Source organism: Moschus berezovskii, chromosome 20, assembly GCF_049115385.1.
Source record: "Moschus berezovskii isolate FMDL1 chromosome 20, NW_MosBer_1.0, whole genome shotgun sequence".
NCBI classification, from domain to species: Eukaryota; Metazoa; Chordata; class Mammalia; order Artiodactyla; family Moschidae; genus Moschus; species Moschus berezovskii.
The window spans coordinates 69,285,854-69,305,311 of NC_142479.1; the positions used below are offsets into that span (position 1 = coordinate 69,285,854).

The 19,458-nt window shown below is 48.8% G+C and overlaps 1 protein-coding gene across 4 annotated transcripts in view; it reads left to right on the forward strand.

The window, feature by feature from the left end:
* SLC39A11 (solute carrier family 39 member 11) overlaps positions 1–19,458 on the forward strand; it is a 289,985-nt gene that overhangs the window by 44,936 nt on the left and 225,591 nt on the right. The gene's annotated exons all lie outside the window — the stretch shown is intronic.

Consider the following 19,458-nt stretch of genomic DNA (forward strand, 5'->3'; position numbering starts at 1 on the left):
TCTGACACGAAACAGTTGTATGTCCCTTATCCCCAGTTTCCTTCTTTTGACTTGAGAGTTTATAACTCCTTTAGGGGGTGCCAGGTAAAAATTTTAAAAAATCTAAAAAGGCACCAAGGACTTCCCTGGTGTTCCAGTGGTTGAGAATCCTCTCTGCCCATGTAGGGGACATGGGTTTGATCCCTGGTCTGGGAGGATCCCACAAGCCTTGGGGCAGCTAAGTCCAAGCACCACAACTTCTGAAGCCTGCACGGCTGAGCCTGTGAGCCCCCCACCCCCCCAGCTCGCTGCAGCTAGAGAGTCTGCACAGCCATGAAACCCCAGCCCAGCCAAAAATTCGTGAATTAAAGAAAGTAATAAGGCACCAGAATTTGGGTGAGCCGATGATTTGGGTTTTTTCTTTTTGCCTAAACAGTGCTGGGGGTTGGCTTTGGGGAATAAGCTTGTCCTGGTTCACAGAGAAGCCCAATATGCAGAGCAGGCTGCATTCTGGCTGCGGTCCCTGAGCAGAGAGAGCCAAAGCCAGACCGTGAGATTGTGACCCAGTGCCATCGGCCAAAACCAGCTTTTCTGAAGGGTGGCCATCAGGAAGGACCCAGTGCAGGCACGTGTCACCTTACCAGGCGCTGTACTTTTAACAGGTCCCCGAGAGACCTGAGCTGGGGCTTGAATACTCTGCTCACCCGGGAAAGGAGGAGGCGTGGAGGACCATCCGGGAGATAGACTTTCTCTGGGGCATCATGGTGGGCGGGGAGCAGGTCGGACCCCCTGGAGTCAGCAGGGCTCGTACCCCAGGACGTAGGTTCTCCTTTCCCCACCCGCCTTCTTCCTTCCCCATCGGAGAGAGAGGAGGGAGAGTCTTGGGAGGAACGAGGCCCTGATGCTCATGAGAAATGGATCACTCTTGATCCGGAGGGACCAGCCTCTGGACCGAACAGCTCATTGTGCTGTGATGTCTGCATGGGGAGCCATGATGTCCTCTTGGAGGAAAGACTGTGTGTCACTCTCGTTCAGCGAGAGCTTCAACGGCCGTGTCAAGCTTGTGGTCTTCTGCCCCACCCTCGGGCCATCTGCTCCCTTGTCATTGGACACGTCTGCTTGGTGATGGTTCTGAGGGGATCCTTGGGGTGGATTGCCATGTCCTGCAGTCCACCCGGGTTCCGTGGTACCTTGCTGGTGGATTGGATTCTCCTTGCCAGGGCAGGAAGGCCAGTGGCGTTAACTCATGGTCGGCAGACCAGGGCTGGCACGGCCCCTGCTGGTCTCTTTCTGCCCTTCCCACCTGAGCCCCTCCGGGTTTCCAAGGCGATATGTGGTGGAGGGCTCTTTGTCTCGTGAGGAGTCACCGTTCCCTGGTACTGGGGTGGGGGTGTCAGCGTATTTGATCAGCTGCCCGAATGTAGAGGCTTTCTCTGGGCAGTGTAAATAGTCATTTGTCTGCGCAGCAGTACCTTTTTCTTTTTTTTCCTTAACCTTTTGCTTCCTGTTTGCTCTACTGTATGCTTTGAATATAGAGAAGATCCCAGGGGGACGTGTTGGAAAACGAGGCCTGGTTGGGGAGTGGTGGGTGAGCACTGAGGGAGACAGTGAAAGGTCTTCAGAAGGGGCGTAACAACCATGAACGCCCAGGACCTTGCTCATCGGCAGAAAGATCGACCTGGCAGGAAGCATCTGCTCTGGGACGTTTTAAGAGAAGTTAGTTCATGCTGTTGATGTGAGAAGGGGAATTTGTCTTGGACGGACTCGTAAACAGATAAGCATTGTTTATAACTGCAGCAGTACCCAAATGTAAGCGTGACTCCAGAAGTGGTGCTAGGGAGCTGTCTTTCCATCTCTCTGAGACGGGCTGGAGGTTTCCCTCGGTCTCACCGTGAATTTGCCAACCAGACCCAGAAAGGGCAGCAGCTCGGACGTAGGGAAGATGCATCTCGGAGTCTGAGTTATTGGGTTCGGACCTTGAGTCTGGCTGATTGTCAGTACTGATTGAGCAGCCAAGGGGAATACGGTCTTCTGGGGCAGAAAGCGGTGGCCGGAGTTTGGTTTCAGAATGCTCACTGCGGTTGCAGTTTAGGAACCAGGAGTTCTGTGGGGAATTCAAATGGAGATATTTTTGGTTTCCTGTTCATCCCACTTTGCGACAAAGCCTCACAGCTCAACACACAGCCCAGGAACAGGGCTCAGTCGTGAGAGCAAAAGGCTGTGGCTGAGCGATGCCAGAGGGGGCTCGTCCTGCAAAATAAGTGCCTGGAGGAAGGGGGCCCTGCCTGCAGAAGGCCCCACAGTCTCCGCTTTGTCCTCTGGGAGGACTGTGCGTGGAGTTTGGGTGACAGGGAGCAAGCCAGTCCCTGGTGAAACAAGCCAGTACAGGAGTGTGCTCAGTACAGAGGTGCTTTCAGGGATTCTTTTTAAAATTGTTTCAAGCATTCCCTAACCAGACCACCTGACCTGCCTCTTGAGAAACCTGTATGCATGTCAGGAAGCAACAGTTAGAACTGGACATGGAACAACAGACTGGTTCCAAATAGGAAAAGGAGTACATCAAGGCTGTATATTGTCACCCTGCTTATTTAACTTTTATGCAGAGTACATCATGAGAAACGCTGGGCTGGAAGAAGCACAACCTGTAATCAAGATTGCCGGGAGAAATATCAATAACCTCAGATATCCTGGTGACACCACTCTTATGGCAGAAAGTAAAGAAGAACTAAAGAGCCTCTTGATGAAAGTGAAAGAAGAGAGTGAAAAATTTGGCTTAAAGCTTAACATTCAGAAAGCTAAGATCATGGCATCTGGTCCCATCACTTCATGGGAAATAGATGGGGAAACAGTGGCTGACTTCATTTTTCTGGGCTCCAAAATCACTGCGGATGCTGATTGCAGCCATGAAATTAAAAGACGCTTACTCCTTGGAAGGAAAGTTATGACCAACCTAGATAGCGTATTAAAAAGCAGAGACATTACTTTGTCAACAAAGGTCCGTCTAGTCAAGGCTATGGTTTTTCCAGTGGTCATGTATGGATGTGAGAGTTGGACTATAAGGAAAGCTGATCACCGAAGAATTGATGCTTTTGAACTGTGGTGCTGGAGAAGACTCTTGAGAGTCCCTTGGACCACAAGGAGATCCAACCAGTCCATCCTAAAGGAGATCAATCCTGGGTGTTCATTGGAAGGACTGATGTTGAAGCTGAAACTCCAATACTTTGGCCACCTGATGTGAAGAGCTGACTCATTTGAAAAGACCCTGATGCTGGGAAAGATTGAAGGCAGGAGGAGAAGGGGACGACAGAGGATGAGATGATTGGGTGGCATCACTGACTCGATGGACTTGGGTTTGGGTGGACTCCGGGAGTTGGTGATGGACAGGGAGGCCTGGTGTGCTGTGATTCATGGGGTCTCAACGAGTCGGACACGACTGAGTGACTGAACTGAAACATATCTTTTTATCTTTTCTTAAATTTTTCCTTGGCCTTTTTTTTTAGTATTTCCTTGGCTGTGCCACATGGCCTGTGGGATCCTAGCTCCCCGACCAGGGATCGAACCCCTGTCCCCTGCACTGTAAGTGCAGAGTCCTAACCACTGGGGCCCCAGGGAAGTCCCTGCTGGAGGGATTCTGACATTGACCCATGATGGTCCAAGCACAGGTGCCTCTGCGAGTCCACATGGGAGGTGCCCTCCCTATTTCTTCTTACGTATTCAAGACCTGAAGGGTGGCAAGACTCCGGGAGGGTGGGAAGGAAATGGTTAACTCTGACCTTGTCCTCTAACTCGGCTCCCCTCCATTCAGCCTTTCAGATGTATTTGTCTCCCTTTTGGAGCTTGAGCCCCACATTGCTCATGAAAAGGGCTTTACTCATAACAGCCTGTCAGGTTGAACCCGCTGTGGCCGCGTTAATTCCGCTTGTCCAATCGCTCCCTGAAAGGTTGTTTATTTTCCTGCATTTATCTGAGGGTAGAGTGGAGAAGGCGGACACGGTCACCATTAACGGGAAACGAGCTGACAAAGTTGTACAGGCTTTGCCAAATGATGACTTAATGAGAGGGGAAACAGGCGGGGGGTGGCTGAGGAAGGTGGAATCGGCCAGGCCCCGGAGGAGGGCGGTGGCGGTGAGTGTGGCTCAGGCCAGTCTGAGCCCATGGTCCCCCCGGACGGCTCTAGGGAGAAACAGAATGGACCGTGGACAGCTCTCTGGAGGTGCTGACAGTTTTGTGATCTTTGCAGTTTGCTTCTGTGTGAAGTTAAGATTGGTGGTGACTGTGAAGACTGCACCTCCAATGTAAAGCAGATATTTTTCTGCTTGTGGGTGGAGGGGAGGGGAGGAGGGTGTCTGTGTCTCTTCATGGCCTCCTGTCTCTCTTTTTAGTCTTATTAATATTGCATTAATACAGCACACAAATCTCATTATAAAAATTAAACAGATTTTTATGTGACAGTCCTTTCTTGCTACAGACTGTGTCCTGCTGAAGTTCTTGTGTTAAACTTAATTTCCGGTATGATGGTGTTAGGCAGTGGGGCCTTTTGAAGGTGACCAGGTCATGAGGGTGGAGCCCTCGTAAATGGGATTAGTGTCCTGATAAAGGAGCCCCCAGAGAGCTCCCCTCCCCGCCTCGAGCAGATCAGGATGTGTGCACACTGTCTGTGAGCCAGGAAGTGGGCTCTCTCCAGACACTGACTCTGCCAGCACTTTGACCTTGGGCTTCTCAGCCTCTGGAATTGCCAGAAATAAATGTCTGTTGTTTATAAGCCACCCAGTTGATGGTAATTTGTTAAAATAGCCAGAAAAAAAAAAAAAAAGATACCTGGTTTTGGAGAATTCCCTGGCAGCTCAGTGGTTAGGACTGTGCTTCTGCTGCAGGGGGCACTGGTGTGACCCCTGGTTGGGGAACTAAAGGAAAACACAAGTCAGCCTGAATGGAGAAGGATGCTTCGTTTTTCCTGAACTCTTCCCAGATCAGTCAACCATCATCATCATTTTAGTGGGTACCCTTCTAGATTTTTCTCTTTTATTTTTTTTCCTTTTGGAAAATGATTTACATAAATATTAAGACATAACCATTCCCTCCTATGCTTGTACTGTTTAAGTGTGCTTCAGATCAACTCTGAAGCAACCTGAACCCTGACTCCTGTATTTAGACTTCCCTTCCCTTTACACATGTACGTGCCCGCATACATTTTTGCACAGTTGGAACTGTCTGTGCGTTCTCTTCTTGTGTGTTATTTTTAAAATTCGAAATGATTTTCATCTCATCGTTTTAGCGCCTGTATGGGGTCATTCCGTTTTAGTGCAGCTTGCCAGACCACTTCCCCGTGGCTGAGTAGCTACATCACTCTGTGCTTTTGCTTGTGTGTGTGTGTGTCCTGGAGATGTGATTTTGTTATGTGTTTCATGAAAAACAAGTAGTAACATACAAGCTGTGATGCCGCCACTTGATTTTGCAGCTTTGCTTTCCATCTTGGCAGCCTCCTCTCTGGGAGATGCCTGCTCCCCGCCACTTTCCTCCCTGCCTGGGGATCTGACATCCGAAGAGGCTGCCCAGGGACTGCAGGGGACGGGGACATAGACGCTCCTGTTGGACAGTGTGGCTGATGACCCTGATTGGTCAGGCTCCAAGGTCAGCAAGTGACAGGGGCACTGCCTTCTCCCCAGCGCCCTCCTTCATGAATCTATGTCCCGATCCTGTTCAATTTCCCTTAGTTTTTGCCGTGATGGCACGGAAGATGCCTCTGCTGAAAACTTAAAACGAGCAGGGTGGGCACATACCTTTTTTTAAGAATGATTTTGATTGGCGTGTAGTTGCTTTACAGTGCTGTGTTATTTTCTACTGTACAGCGAAGTGAATCAGCCACATGTGTACATATATTCCCTCCTTTTTGGGTTTCCTTCCTATTCGGGTCACCGCGGAGCCCTGCGCTCCCCGAGCTGTGCGTGGGTTCTCGTTAGCTGGCCACTTTATGAGTAGTATTGCACATATTTCTCATGTGTACTCAGCTGTTGCTGGTGTCAGCTTCCGGCCGTGACTTGCTGTGAGGGACCACGTGTGACAACTATTTGGAAGGGACAGATGCTGCAGGAGGCGACTGTTTTGCCCCAGGAGGGGTGAGGCATGCTTTCCTTTCCTTCATAGACTCCTTCCATCTTTAGCGATCTGTTTCTACTTGACGGAAGAATAACCTAACAGAGGAGGTGAAGGCGGGGGAGCATGTCAAGGATCAGTTACAGGAGGAGAAACTGCAGTGGCGTTTCCACTTGTAGAATCTACTGTCATCGTCCTTGAGTTGCTAAGTCGTGTCGACTCTTTTGTGACCCTGCAGCCCGTCAAACTCTTCTGTCCTTGAGATTTCCCAGGCGAGAATAGTGGAGTGGGTTGTCATTTCCTCTTCCAGGGGATCTTCCCAACCCAGGGATTGAACCCACCTCTCCTGCTTGGCAGGTGAATTCTTTACTGCTGAACCGCCAGGGACGATCCCAGAATTCTGGACGATCCCAGAATTCTGGTATCAAAGAAGAGAAGTGAATTTGTATCTGGTATCTGTATCTGTATCTGGTATCAAAGTGAATTTTACAGATGGAGATGTTGGTTTGGCCAGTTCTTCGAGAGGAAGGAGCTGGACTAAAGCCCCTGGAAAAGCTAAAAGATTGTTGTCTCCCATATGGAGCCTTGGGGATACATGACAGAAGGTGTATCAGCGACAGTAGGACGTGGACACTGGCTCTGAAGATGCCCTGTGCAGCTCCATGCCTGTGGCTCCTTTGGTCCTGTGTCTTGGGGCTGGGCGGGAGGGGAAGGGATCGTCAGCCATGTGTCTCAGAAGTATACATTGTCTCTAGAATCACAGCCAGTTCCCTTCAGAGCCTCCCTTCTCCAATTCCATGGGTAAATAGTAGGTGGACTCACCTTGACCTGAGCAAGACCAGGGTGTTCTGAATTTAATGCAGAAACTGATAGACTGTTGCGAGCTTGATGGCGTGGTCCCCAGCTCAGAACACGGCCCTTCCACGATTTGCATGCTCTCTCCCGCTTACCCTGCAGAATGCAGTTTGTGTGTTCTTCACCAGGAAGCCTCCCTGGCCATCCCAGGTGTTGGCACCTCCCACATCCTGACCCTCCTCTTCCCTGTGGACAGCAGGCCTTCAGGAGGTGGGAGTGTAGAAGAAAGGAATGGTTGGAGGTGCTGGGCGATAGGCAGGTACTCGGTCGTGTCCGACTCTGTGGGACCCCATGGGCTGCAGCGCCTCTGTCCATGGGATTCTCCAGGCAAGAATGCTGGAGTGGGTTTCCATGCTCTCCCCAGGGGATCCCGACCCAGGGACTGAGCCCAGGTCTCCTGCACTGCAGGCAGATTCTTTACCGTCTGAGCCGCCAGGGAAGCCCAATGAATGAATGGATCAATGGAGATCAAGTAAGATCATGGGATCTCTTTCCAGCCTCAAACTTGAAAACACTTTCCAGGGACTTCCTGGTGGTCCAGTGGTTAAGACTCTGGGCTCCCAATGCAGGGTGGGTGGTGGTGGCTTAGTCATTAAGTTGAATGCAGGGGGCCCGGCTTCAGTCCTTGGTCAGGGAACCAGATCCCATGTGCTGCAGCCAAGAGCTCACATGCGGAAACTAATGATCTCGAAGACTGCAACCGAGGCTCAGCGCAGCCAAATGAGCAAATCAGTGTTCGGTATAGACTCAAAGCACTTTGTAGCCTTGAGTTATTTTCTGGAGGCAGGTCTGTGCTGCTTGGCAGTTGACCACACTCTGGGCAGCAGAAACAGGAGGCACAGATAGTTAAGTAGAAAAACCTCATCTGCAGCGTGGATCTGTTATAGGCCGTTTCATGCTTTGTTTGCTTTCTTAATTATGTTTGCTCGAGAATCTAAAGACTTAAACTGCCGCTTAGAGTCAACATTTTCTGAGCAATTGGACCAGGAAGTGTGCTAGAGGGTGGGGGTAAGTGGGGAGTGGGTGGGAAAGAGCCGAGAAGTTGCCTTTGGTGCCTTAGAAAAATACTGACACCTGGACCTCCCTCAGGAAGCTGTGAGTCACTGTGTCCCAGGCAGGGCCTTGGTCTCTAAATGAAAACATCCCCACGAAGGTTCTGATGTTCAGCCAAGGCTGGTGACCTCCAATTGAGGCAAATTATAACTTGCTTTGATTCAGGTGCTGTTGCTTGGATGGTTCACTGCAATCCAAGTACCTTTTTCTTTCCTTTGGAAGCCAAAGTCTTACTGTTTATTGCAAAGAACTCGGTAAAGAGGGAAGAAGGGCTTCCTGCAGGTGATGGAGGGACAGTCTCAAGATGAAAAGGGAAAAGGGACCTGGCTCTGTGGTTGGTAAACTTGGAGGCACACCAGAGTCACCTGGGAGGCCGAGCAAATGCAGGCGCCCTGGCCTCACCTCAGGCTCTTGAGATGAAGCTGGGGCATCCACAGTTGGTCTGCTTTTTTTTGGAGGCGGTGGCATGTCACACGGCAATGTGGGATCTTAGTTCCTGACCAGGAATCAAACCTGTGACCCCTGCATTGGAAGTCCCCAAGGCGTCTGCATTTTGAAATAGGTCTCCAGGGGATTTTGATGCTCACCAGAGTGAGGAGATCACAGAACAGTCCAGCAAGGTGTGCTGCAGAAGTCTGGGCAACTGTCCTGTGTGAGGGACACAGATGGGAAACCTGGGAGGTGGGATACCCCAGACACTCTGTCTCTCATGGTTTCCTTAAAAATGTATTTTTTTTTATGTCAAGTGAATTTCCAAAATAGAAACAGACTCAGAGGCATAGAAAACGAACTTGTGGTTACCAAAGGGGAAAGGGGGTGGTGAGTTTAGGCGTTTCGGGTCAGCAGACACAGCGATTATGTATTCAATGGATAGACAGCAAGGTCCTGGTCTATAGCACAGGGAACTGTGTTCTGTATCCACAGTAAACCACAATGGAAACAAATATGAAACAGAACGTGTGTGATGGGATCACTCTGTTGGGCACCTGAAATCAGTACAACCTCGTGAATCACCTTTACAAACAAATAGTTTGTTTTTGGTGATTGATGTGAAATTCACAAAACAAAATCAATTGTTTTATTTGTGTGTGTTTATTTGTGGCTGCACACTGGGGCTTGCCGGATATTCTTGGACCAGGAATTGAACCCAGGCCGCGGCTGTGAAATCCTGGAATCCTATCCACTAGGCCCCCAGGGAACTCCTAAAGTTAGCCATTTTAAAGTGAACCGTTCAGCGACACTTGGTACCTTCACGGTTTTGTGTAACCAACGTCGCTATCTAGTTCCAGAACATTTTTCATCCCTCCCCAAAAGGAAACCCCCATCCCCATTAAGCCGTCACTCCCCACCCCTCCCTCACCCCCAAGCCCTGGTCACCACAAATCTTCCTTCTGTCCCTGTCGATTCACCCGTTTTTTGCTGTTTTTGTATAAATGCAATCATACAGTATGTGACCTTTTGTGTCTTTTTTTTTAAACTCGGCATAATGTTTTCAAGTTTCATCAGTGTTGTAGCCTGTGTCAGAACCTCGTTCCTTTTTATGTCTGAACACTGTTCCACTGCCTGATTATGTCATTTTGGCTTTCCCATTCATCCACTGCTGGACGTTTGGGTTGTTTCCACCTCTGGGCAATTGTGAACAGCCCTGCTGTGGATGTGGGGGTGCAGGATTCGTTCGTACGCTCTAATTCTCAATTCCTGGGGGTAGATATCACGATCTCCATTTAACCAGTTGTTAGGTCAGTCCAGGTGGGCAGCATGGCTGGTAGCTCAGATGACCCACAGTTTTCTGGAGACGCAAAGCTCTCTGGAGCTCAGCTCTGAATAAGAGGTGGCCAGGGCTTCTCAGGTAGCACTAGTGGTAAAGAATCCACCTGCCAATTCAGGAGGTATAAAGAGACATGTGTTCAATTCCTGGGTCGCGAAGATCCCATGGAGAAGGAAATGGCAACCCACTCCAGTATTCCTGCCTGGAGAATTCTGGGGACAGAGGAGCCTGGCAGGCTGTAGTCCATGGTGTCGCAGAGAGTCGTAGATAACTGAGCATCTGAGCACGTACAACAAATACATTTCTGACTGTTTACTCTCCATCCAAAGTCCTTTGCTATCTTCCCCTTGGGTCCACGCCATTTGTCTTGTCTGTTTAACATGGATTTTCTCCAGGGCTGTGCTCCAGGCACCTCCTTAGCTTCAGCTCAGGCCAGTCTTCTGCCCCCTGAGCCAAGCGTCAGCTGCTGCAGCGGGTTCTCAGGACACACATGTGCCCTTCATCATCTGAGCTTTTCCTCACGGTCTCCCTCTTTTGGGAACCACTTTCCTCCTTCACGTGTCAGCTGGCCAGTCCTTATTTAGGACCGGAGGCGTCCTCTCCTCCAGACGCGTTCCTGGAGTTCCCGTCTGGGTGAAGTGCCCTGCCTCTCTTTAGCCTCTCCGCCTGACCCCTGCCTGGCACTTGCTTCCCTGGTGAACTGTCAGCTCCTTGCAGGCAGTGTCTTGATCTGTCTTATTTGCCCTGAATCCCCAGCACCTGCCACAGAGCACGTGGCCTGGAGCTGGGGCCTCAGAGCATCATTCGTTTGAGGATGGAGTGAGTGTGTGTTTGATCCCGGAAATTTATTCATCACTCCAGCTTACACCAGTGCCTGGACCAGGCTGGATGCTGTGGCCCCGCTAATACCTCCCAACGCAATAAACACTTCCTAAATGTGGGATCATTTAATGAAAAGGAGAATTATATGTACTGAGTGCATTTACTTTTGTGCGTAGCTCCAATACTTTGGCCACCTGATGTGAAGAGCCGACTCATTGGAAAAGACCCTGATGCTGGGAAAGATTGGGCAGGAGAAGGGGATGACAGAGGATGAGATGGCTAGATAGCATCTCCAGCTCAATGGACATGGATTTGAGCAAACTCCGGGAGATGGTGAAGGACAGGGAATCCTGGCGTGCTGCAGTCCACAGGGTCACAAAGAGTCTGACACAAGTTAGTGACTGAACAACAGCAATATGTATATGTGCATATGGCATTAAAAAAAAAAAACAAAACCAAGTGAATTCTAAGTAAAGTCCCTGAGAGGAGAAGGCTGGCTTTGTGAAGAATCAGGTGATCAACTGAGCTAAAACAGGGTCAGCGTACTTTTTCTAAGAACGACAGGAAAGTAAATATTTTGCACTTTGCAGACCACATATGGTCTCCGTTGCCTTTTCCTTTCCTCTTCCTTCCTTACAATCCTTTAAAAATGTGAAAAACATCCGTAGCTCAGAGGCTTTAAAAGACAGGGCTCTGGCTGCATCTGGAACCCGGGCTGCCGTCTGTAGCCTCTTATTCTCAAGGTCCTTCAAGGCCAGGCGCTTTTTAAACTTGGCTTTAATGCTCTCATGTTAGATGCATTTATGCGCTGGCTTTTTTTCCCTCCATTTGTTAAAATCACATATGTTAACTATAAAAAGAATCTAGAGAATAGAAAAGTTCCGGGAGATGAGAAGAGTCTCCTTTTAATCTCACCACGTGGGAGCAGCTATAATTCGTGTCTTGGAACATTTGCTTTCTGTGTCTTTTCCTGTTGCCTGTTTCTCTGGTGGGAAATGTCACAAGAATAACTCACAGTCGTGGAACGTATACTGTGGGCATGCACGTTGCACGCATAGTCCCGTGTGTGTGCGTGCTTAGTTGCTCAGTTGTGTCTGACTCTTTGCGACCCCATGAACTGGGGCGCACCAGGCCCCTCTGTCCATGGAATTTCCCAGACAAGAATACTGGAGTGGGTTACCATTTCCTTCTCCAGGGGATCTTCCCAATCCGAGGGTTGAACCCTCATCTCCTGCATTGGTAGGCGGATTCTTTACCACTGCGCCACCTGGGAAACCACAGTAGTCCTGTGGGGTCAGTGGTATTGTTCATTTTATTTGACAGACGAGGAAACCGAGGCTCGTTTCTGTGATGGGAATGATCTAGATTCAGAAGGACCTGTCTCACTAAGCAGCAAGCCCAGGGATGCTCAGGTGGTGATGGAAGGTGCATGGGTTGAAGAGGAGCCTTTGACCCTGGGCCCCTGGGTGCCTGGAATGGTAGGGTACTTTATTATTGGAGCAAAACACAGCTCATCCTAATTAATACCCTGAACCACTGAGACATGTGGGTAAATCGATGTTAGTTGTATCATGCTATCTAGAGGGCTTCTGTACTCTTGGTAGAGATGCCAGAGGCATTTTGGTGGGATACTGTCTGTGTGTATGTGTGTTTTGTTGACGAGAAATTAATAAGTTGATCTAAGATAGAAATGGGCTTCCCTGGTGGCTCAGAGGTTAACGCGTCTGCCTCCTATGCGGGAGACCCGGGTTCGATCCCTGGGTTGGGAAGATCCCCTGGAGAAGGAAATGGTAACCCACTCCAGTATTCTTGTCTGGAGAATCCCATGGATGGAGAAGCCTGGTAGGCTACAGTCCCCGGGGTCGCAAAGAGTCGGACACGACTGAGTGACTGAACAGAACAGAACAGAAGATAGAAATGGAAAATGTTATTTGAGCCAAAATGAAGATTATAACCCAGGGATGGCATCTCACAAAACTCAGAACTGTTCCACCCACTAGAAGTCAACGCATAGTCATATACGTTTTTTGAGACAGAGGGCTGCACGTTAGAAAGAAAGAGTCAGTCGCTCAGTCATGTCCAGCTCTTTCCATGGACTCTGTCCATGGGTTTCTCCAGGCAAGAAATTATTGACAGTTAACACAGTCCAGATCCAAGTGTCATCATGATGGGTGATGTGACCGCTTACAAAATCAAAAGGAATGTTATCTTTTAAGGCGTTGTCTTGTTGACACTGGGAGAATGTTGCCCTTTCTGGTCCAGCAGGTTTTTCAGCCAATGGGGGAGGTTTGGTCAATGTCTAATGCAGATACACTGCAGCCATGAAATTAAAAGATGCTTGCTCCTTGGAAGGAAAGCTATGACCATCCTAGACAGCGTTTTAAAAAGCAGAGACATGACTGCCAATAAAGGTCCATCTAGTCAAAGCTGTGGTTTTCCCAGTGGTCATGTACAGATGTGAGAGTTGGACTATAAAAAAAGCTGAGCACCGAAGAATGGATGCTTTCGAATTGTGGTGTTGGAGAAGACTCTTGAGAGTCCCTTGGACTGTGACGAGATCCAACCAGTCTATCCTAAAGGAAATCAGTCCTGAATATTCATTGAAAGGACTGATGCTGAAGCTGAAAGCTCCAGTACTTTGGCCACCTGATGCAGGGAGCTGACTCATTGGAAAAGACCCTGATGCTGGGAAAGATTGAGGGCGGGAGGAGAAGGGGACACAGAGGATGAGATGGTTGGATGGCATCACCGACTCAATGGACATAAGTTTGAGCAAACTCCGGGAGACAGTGAAGGACAGGGAGGCCTGGCGGGCTGCAGTCCACGGGGTCGCAGAGAGTCGGACACGACTGAGCGACTAAACAGCAACAAGAAGAATGCAGATACAAGATGCAGAGCGGGCGTGGGCAAGAGGGAACCCAAGAGCCGAGGGCCTGTTTATGTTTGAAATTTTCTTTTCTTGCCGTAAAATGTGAGTTTGATGTCACAGCTTCCTCACTGATCAGTTACCCCATTCGGATTCCCTTGGGAAGCAAAAGAGGACAGAAGTAAAAGGGGTGCTTGTCACTGCTTTCTGCTCGCCCCTGAGCTCCACTGCGGAAGGAAAGCAAGTGGGCAGCCGCACACGCCTGTCCCCCGGGACAACGAAGTGTGACGTCCGGGTGAGGCTGAGGTCCCCACTTCCTCAGCCCCAGGGGCTTTGGGTTCTCCTCGGCATGTTTTCACAGTCACCCCTGCCTTTCTCCTCCCCATCCTCTCCTGACAGCCTTCGGAAAAATAATTGCCTGCTTTGTCTGACACCCTGATCCCAACTCTGCTCGCCCCTCCCTGTTTTGCCGGAAGGGCTTGCATCTCAAGTTTCCATATGGCACAGCACGTGGCATTTGGAGGAGTCCCAGCAGACTGGCTCTTTGGTGATGCCCAGGCTTCCTCGGATCCAGCATCAGAGTGATTCAGGGCAGGGCTGGCAGATAGCGTCTGCAGAAGTGCAAGCTTGTGTTGGGCTCACCTGCTGAGGGAGTTCCGGTTTGGCATCAGAGCTGGGGCCATTCTGGGTTATTTACAGTTCATGATATACCTGATATACTGATATCCCATGGTGGCATCAGGCCTTACGTAGCAGCATAGCGTTAGATATATCACATCTTCGTTCTCTCTGATGCCCCCACGCTCCCCACCCAGGTTGTGTTAAAGCTTCTTCTCTTTTGTGTTTGGCCACACTGAGCGTTAGATGAGGTCTTGGTTCCCCAACCAGGGATCGAACTCATACACCCTGCATTGAAAACATAGAGTCTTAACCGCTGGACCCCCAGGGAAGCCCCTACAACGTCTTTAGAGGCGGTGTGTCGTACTGGATTACGCAGGACCTTTGATCAGATTGCCCTTGATTCATCGGATTGTGTGTCTTGGGACAGTTGCTTAACCTCTCTGAGCCTTGGTATCCTTATCTGTAAACGGGTACAATCCTACCTGAGAGTGTGGCCGTGAGGATTAAATAAGTTCCTTTGGAATACCTCACACAGAGTCTGGCCAGCATACAATAGGCGTGTAATAGATACGAGTTATATCAGCAAACGTGGAAGCTTCTGGGGATACCTTCCTGGTTCTCTTTCTTATTGGCATAAACTGTGGGTACAGGCTTAATAAACCATGTGTGTGTGTTGCTTTTTCTCTCCGAATCCCATCTCTGTGGTTATCGTCACAGAAAATAGATCAGCTCCATTCCACCTCTGTGGAATCCTGTGTGGTCTGGCTTTCCTTACATCTTCACTGAGATGTGTCAGCAGGGACCCCCGCCCCCGCCCCCTCCCCAGAGTTTTGCTTCCTTTCCGATTGTGCTGTGCGGCTCAGTGATCAGCTTTTATCTCCCCGGGGAGGACCCCGAAGCAGCCGCGTGCGTCAGTCACGTCACGGTGTGAGGGCATCTGGACCCGCGCACTTCCGTCGACTGCCACTGTCTTCTGTCCTCAGCTGAGTCTCCTCTTCCCGTTCCCTCCTTACCCGCTACTGCCCTGTCCCGCCCAAGTCTATTTTTCTTTGTTTCATTTAGTGCCAAACTTGGTACCAGTCATTTTGCAAGTGCCAGGGATCAAAAGCTTTCTAATTAGATAAACAAGCAGCGGCAGAGCGGTAATTGCTATGATGGCAGAGTGTAAGGTGAGAGCCCTGATCAATCATGACTCAGTGCCTCCAGGGCAGCCCCCGAGGGCTTCCTGGAGTTGGTGCTTGAATTTCGACTTAAAGGTTAAGTTGAAATTCGTCAGGTGGATGGCCTTGCTAGGTGGCAGTGGGATAGAAGTTTCAGACAAAGGGAACACTGGGTCTGGAGGTGCACTGCAGAACTTCCTGGGCGGTCCAGGGGTTAAGACTCCAGGGCAGAAATAAACAGGGTCTGGGAGGGCTGAGGCCCAGAATTGACCCACGGATACTTCTGTCCGTGTAGTATTGCCTGACACTGCTTTCAGACTTCAGGCCTCCAGTGCTGGGAGAGAGAGCTTTTCTAGAGCTGTTTTAAGCCTCTAGTTTGTGGAGATTTGTGATGGCTGCCCTACAAACTCGTCGTGCAGGAAGATAAACCATGCCCGTGAGAAACCATGACAGGATGCAGAGAGAAGTCAAGAGCTGGGCCCAAGACTCCCCTGCCACACAGAGCGTGGTTGCGGAGAGAGGTGGGCCAGGGCAGGGCGCGGATTGCACACGGAGGCCGAGGCGCAGTCTCCAGAAAGCTTGGCTTTTACCCTGTAGGCAGCAGTGAGAATGGAGGTCTTGGTTAAAGTCTTCTTCAGATTTGCGTTCTTTCCCTTCAGAAAGAAGTCTCTGGGGTGGGAGGGGACCTCCCTGGCAGTCCAGTAGCTAAGACCCCGAGATCCCAGTGCAGCGGGCCCAGGTTCGATCCCTGGTCAGGGAACTAGATCCCACATGCCACAACTAGGAGTCTGCATGCCGCAGCTGAAATACCTTCTGTGTCACTATGAAGACGCGGCACAACCAAATAAATAATTTTTTTTTTTAAGAAGGAAGGCTCTGGGGTGATGGAGGGCAGGGTGGAGGATGCTAGTCTAGACTCAGGCTATGACAGTAAGCCCGGTGAGAAAGAGGGCCGTGGGAATCAGGGTAGCACTTTAGACCGTGAAAGTGTTAATTGCTCAGTTGTGTCTGACTGTTTGTGACCCTATGACCTGTAGCCTACTAGGCTTCTCTGTCCATGGAATTCTCCAGGCAAGAATACTGGCGTGGGTAGCCTTTCCCTTCTCCAGGGGATCTTCCCGGCCCAGGGATTGCACCCAGGTCCCCTACATTTCAGGCAGATTCTTGACCGTCTGAACCACCATGGAAGCCCAGTGACAAAATGGAAGCATTTAAAATGAGATGACATTAAAAAAAAATACAGAAGCAAAAACTTCTCTCTGAGCAAAAACACTCTAAATTAAATCCACATCAAAGACTTGTGAGCTGTTTGCAGTGCATACAGCTGACACAAAGTATTGGTGTTTAGAATATATAAAGAGCTGCCACAAATCAATGAAAAAAAAGGGCAACCCATGCTCTTTAAGAAAAGCAAACAAACAAACTATTTGATTAGGAATTCCAGAGGAGGAAGCCCTAAAGGCCTGACACATACATGCAGAGATGTTCAACAACATCACTAGTAATTGGGGAAATGCCACTTAAATTCTTACTCTTTATATCTGACAAAAAATGAAAAAAATTGGTAGTACTAGCTATTAACAAGATTTGGACAAATGGGAGCCTGCATCCATGGTTGGTGGGAGTGCAAATTAATGCAGCCATCTGGGTGAGTAGTTTGGAAATATATAGTAAAACTGAAGATGCACATATTACATGACCAAGCAATCCAATTTCGGGACGTCTGTAGACGTCCTCGCAAAGATACACAAGGAGCCAGGCGTGGGAATAGTCACAGAAGCATTTCTTGTAATGGTGAAAAATTGGAAGTAAAATACCAGTCCTCAGATGAGTGGATGATTAAATTGTGATGAATGCATAAAGTAGTGTGCTGAACTGCAGTTAAAACGCATGAGCTAGATCTATAAATCGACCTGGATAAGTGTCCAATATTTAGCAGAAACGAGAAGGAAATTGCAGATTGCTGCACCTGGTAAAATACTGTTTATTTAAAGTTTGAAACTGTGAAGTAACATCACTGATTTTATATATGAAATTACATAAGCTACGAAAAGCATAAAAACGTGGCTAAGAAGGGTGCCCATGAGCTTTTCCAGATATTTCAGTTCAGTTCAGTCGTTCAGTCATGTCTGATTCTTTGTGACCCTATGGACTGCAGAATGCCGTGCATCCCTGTCAGTCAGTGACTCCCAGAGCTCGCTCAAACTCACGTCCATCGAGTCGGTGATGCCATCCAACCGTCTCATCCTCTGTCATCCCCTTCTCCTGCCTTCAATCTTTCCCAGCATCAGGGTCTTTTCCAATGAATTAGCTCTTCGTATCAGGTGGCCAAAGTATTGGAGCTTTCAGCTTCAGCATCAGTCCTTCCGATGAATATTCAGGACTGATTTCCTTTAGGATGGACTGGTTGGATCTCCTTGCAGTCCAAGGGACCCTCAAGCACCTTCTCCAACACCAGAGTTCAAAAGCATCAATTCTTTGTCACTCAGCTTTCTTTATAGCCCACCTTTCACGTCTATATATGACCACTGGAAAAACCATAGCTTTGACTAGATGGACCTTTGTTGGCAAAGTCATGTCTCTGCTTTTTAATATGCTGTCTAGGTTTGTCATAGCTTTCCTTCCAAGGAGCAAGCATCTTTTAATTTCATGGCTGCAGTCACCATCTGCAGTGATTTTGGAGCCCCCCCCCCCGAAATAAAGTCTCTCACTGTTTCCATTGTTTCCCCATCTGTTTGCCATGAAGGGCTGGTACCGATGTCATGATCTTAGTGTTTTGAATGTTGAATTTTAAGCCAGCTTTTCACTCTCCTCTTTCCCTTTCATCAAGAGGCTCTTCAGTTCCTCTTCTCTTTCTGCCATAAGGGTGGTGTCATCTGCCTATCTGAGGTTATTGACATTTTCCTCAGCAATCTTGATTCTGGCTCCAGATATTTAGTATCTTTTAATTGGTGGGGGGAGGAGACAAGAACTTCTGTTCTTTCTGCAGTATTTGATTTTAAAAATCTGAATCAAATATAGTGAAAGGTTAACCTTTATTAAATGTAGGTGAGAGACGTGTAGATTTTGATCCCATTGTTTTCTGTGCTTTTCTCTGTCTCTGAAATAGTTCCCTAAGGAGGAGTCTTAAAAGCTGTAGATAAAATTGTGAATAATACTAAAACTAGATGATGTCAGAACGGAGGAGGAAGATCGCGTGTGGCCGCGCGTCAGCGGGGCTCATGCTTTCAGGCACTCCCCATTTTGTAGTAACGGTCCCCGGCTTTGGATAGTCATAGAATTTAAGTGTTCTGAATTTTTGTGTATAGGCTGTACAGAATCTGTGGGGTTTTGGTGTGAATGTGCACGTGTGTGTGTGTTGGAGGAGCAAGAAAGGACTAGCAGTATTATAAAGTCCTGTCTAATAAAAGTAAACTGGAATGCCTCCCTTGAATGTATTCATACCGTCATACTTGAACGCCTCCTGCTTTTTTCTTCCTGGTCATTTTGAAGCAACTGTTACTGTTGCTAGTCTTGATAACTTTTGTTTTGTGTCTTCTGACTCTTTGAGACCCCGTGGACTACAGCTCGCGAGGCTTTACTGTCCTTCAGCATCTCCTGGAGTTTGCTCAGGTTCACGTCCGTCGAGTAGGTGATGCTCTCTAACCATCTCATCCCCTCCCTCCCCCTTCTCCTCCTGGCCTCAGTCTTTCCCAGCATCAGGGTCTTTTCCAATGAGTCTGCTCTTCATCTTGATCAACGGGGCAGGAGGCAAGGGTAGTCCACACTGCCGATTCTTCTTTTGTCATTTAAGTCCTCAGCCTAATGTTTGCTTCTCAGATGGAATGTTTGCGATGTGGTGCCTTTCATGTCCTGAGCTGGGTAAGCCGTTTACAGCACCTTCCGCAAGCCGTCCAGTAATGTGTGCCGCGTTGTTCATTTCTACACTGTGTAATCTAGGATGCCTTCTTGCTGAAAGAGAAAACTGATGACTGGAGAGCCTCTTCCAAGAGTCTTCATTCTATCCTTGGTGACAGTAATATCCCCAAATAATTAAGTTCTGTGATGTCCACATGCAAAGTCCGTTACCGGAAGACAGTATCCCAGGACTCCAACACCGATGGACACTCTTCTGCAGCAGTCTGGGTTTAATTTTCCAGGCGGAAACTGATTTTTCTCTTTGTGAAAGCAAGACTCTACGTCTGTCTTGAAACAGTAGAATAAGAAACACTATCTCTACTCACAGCCTAGCTTGATAAACT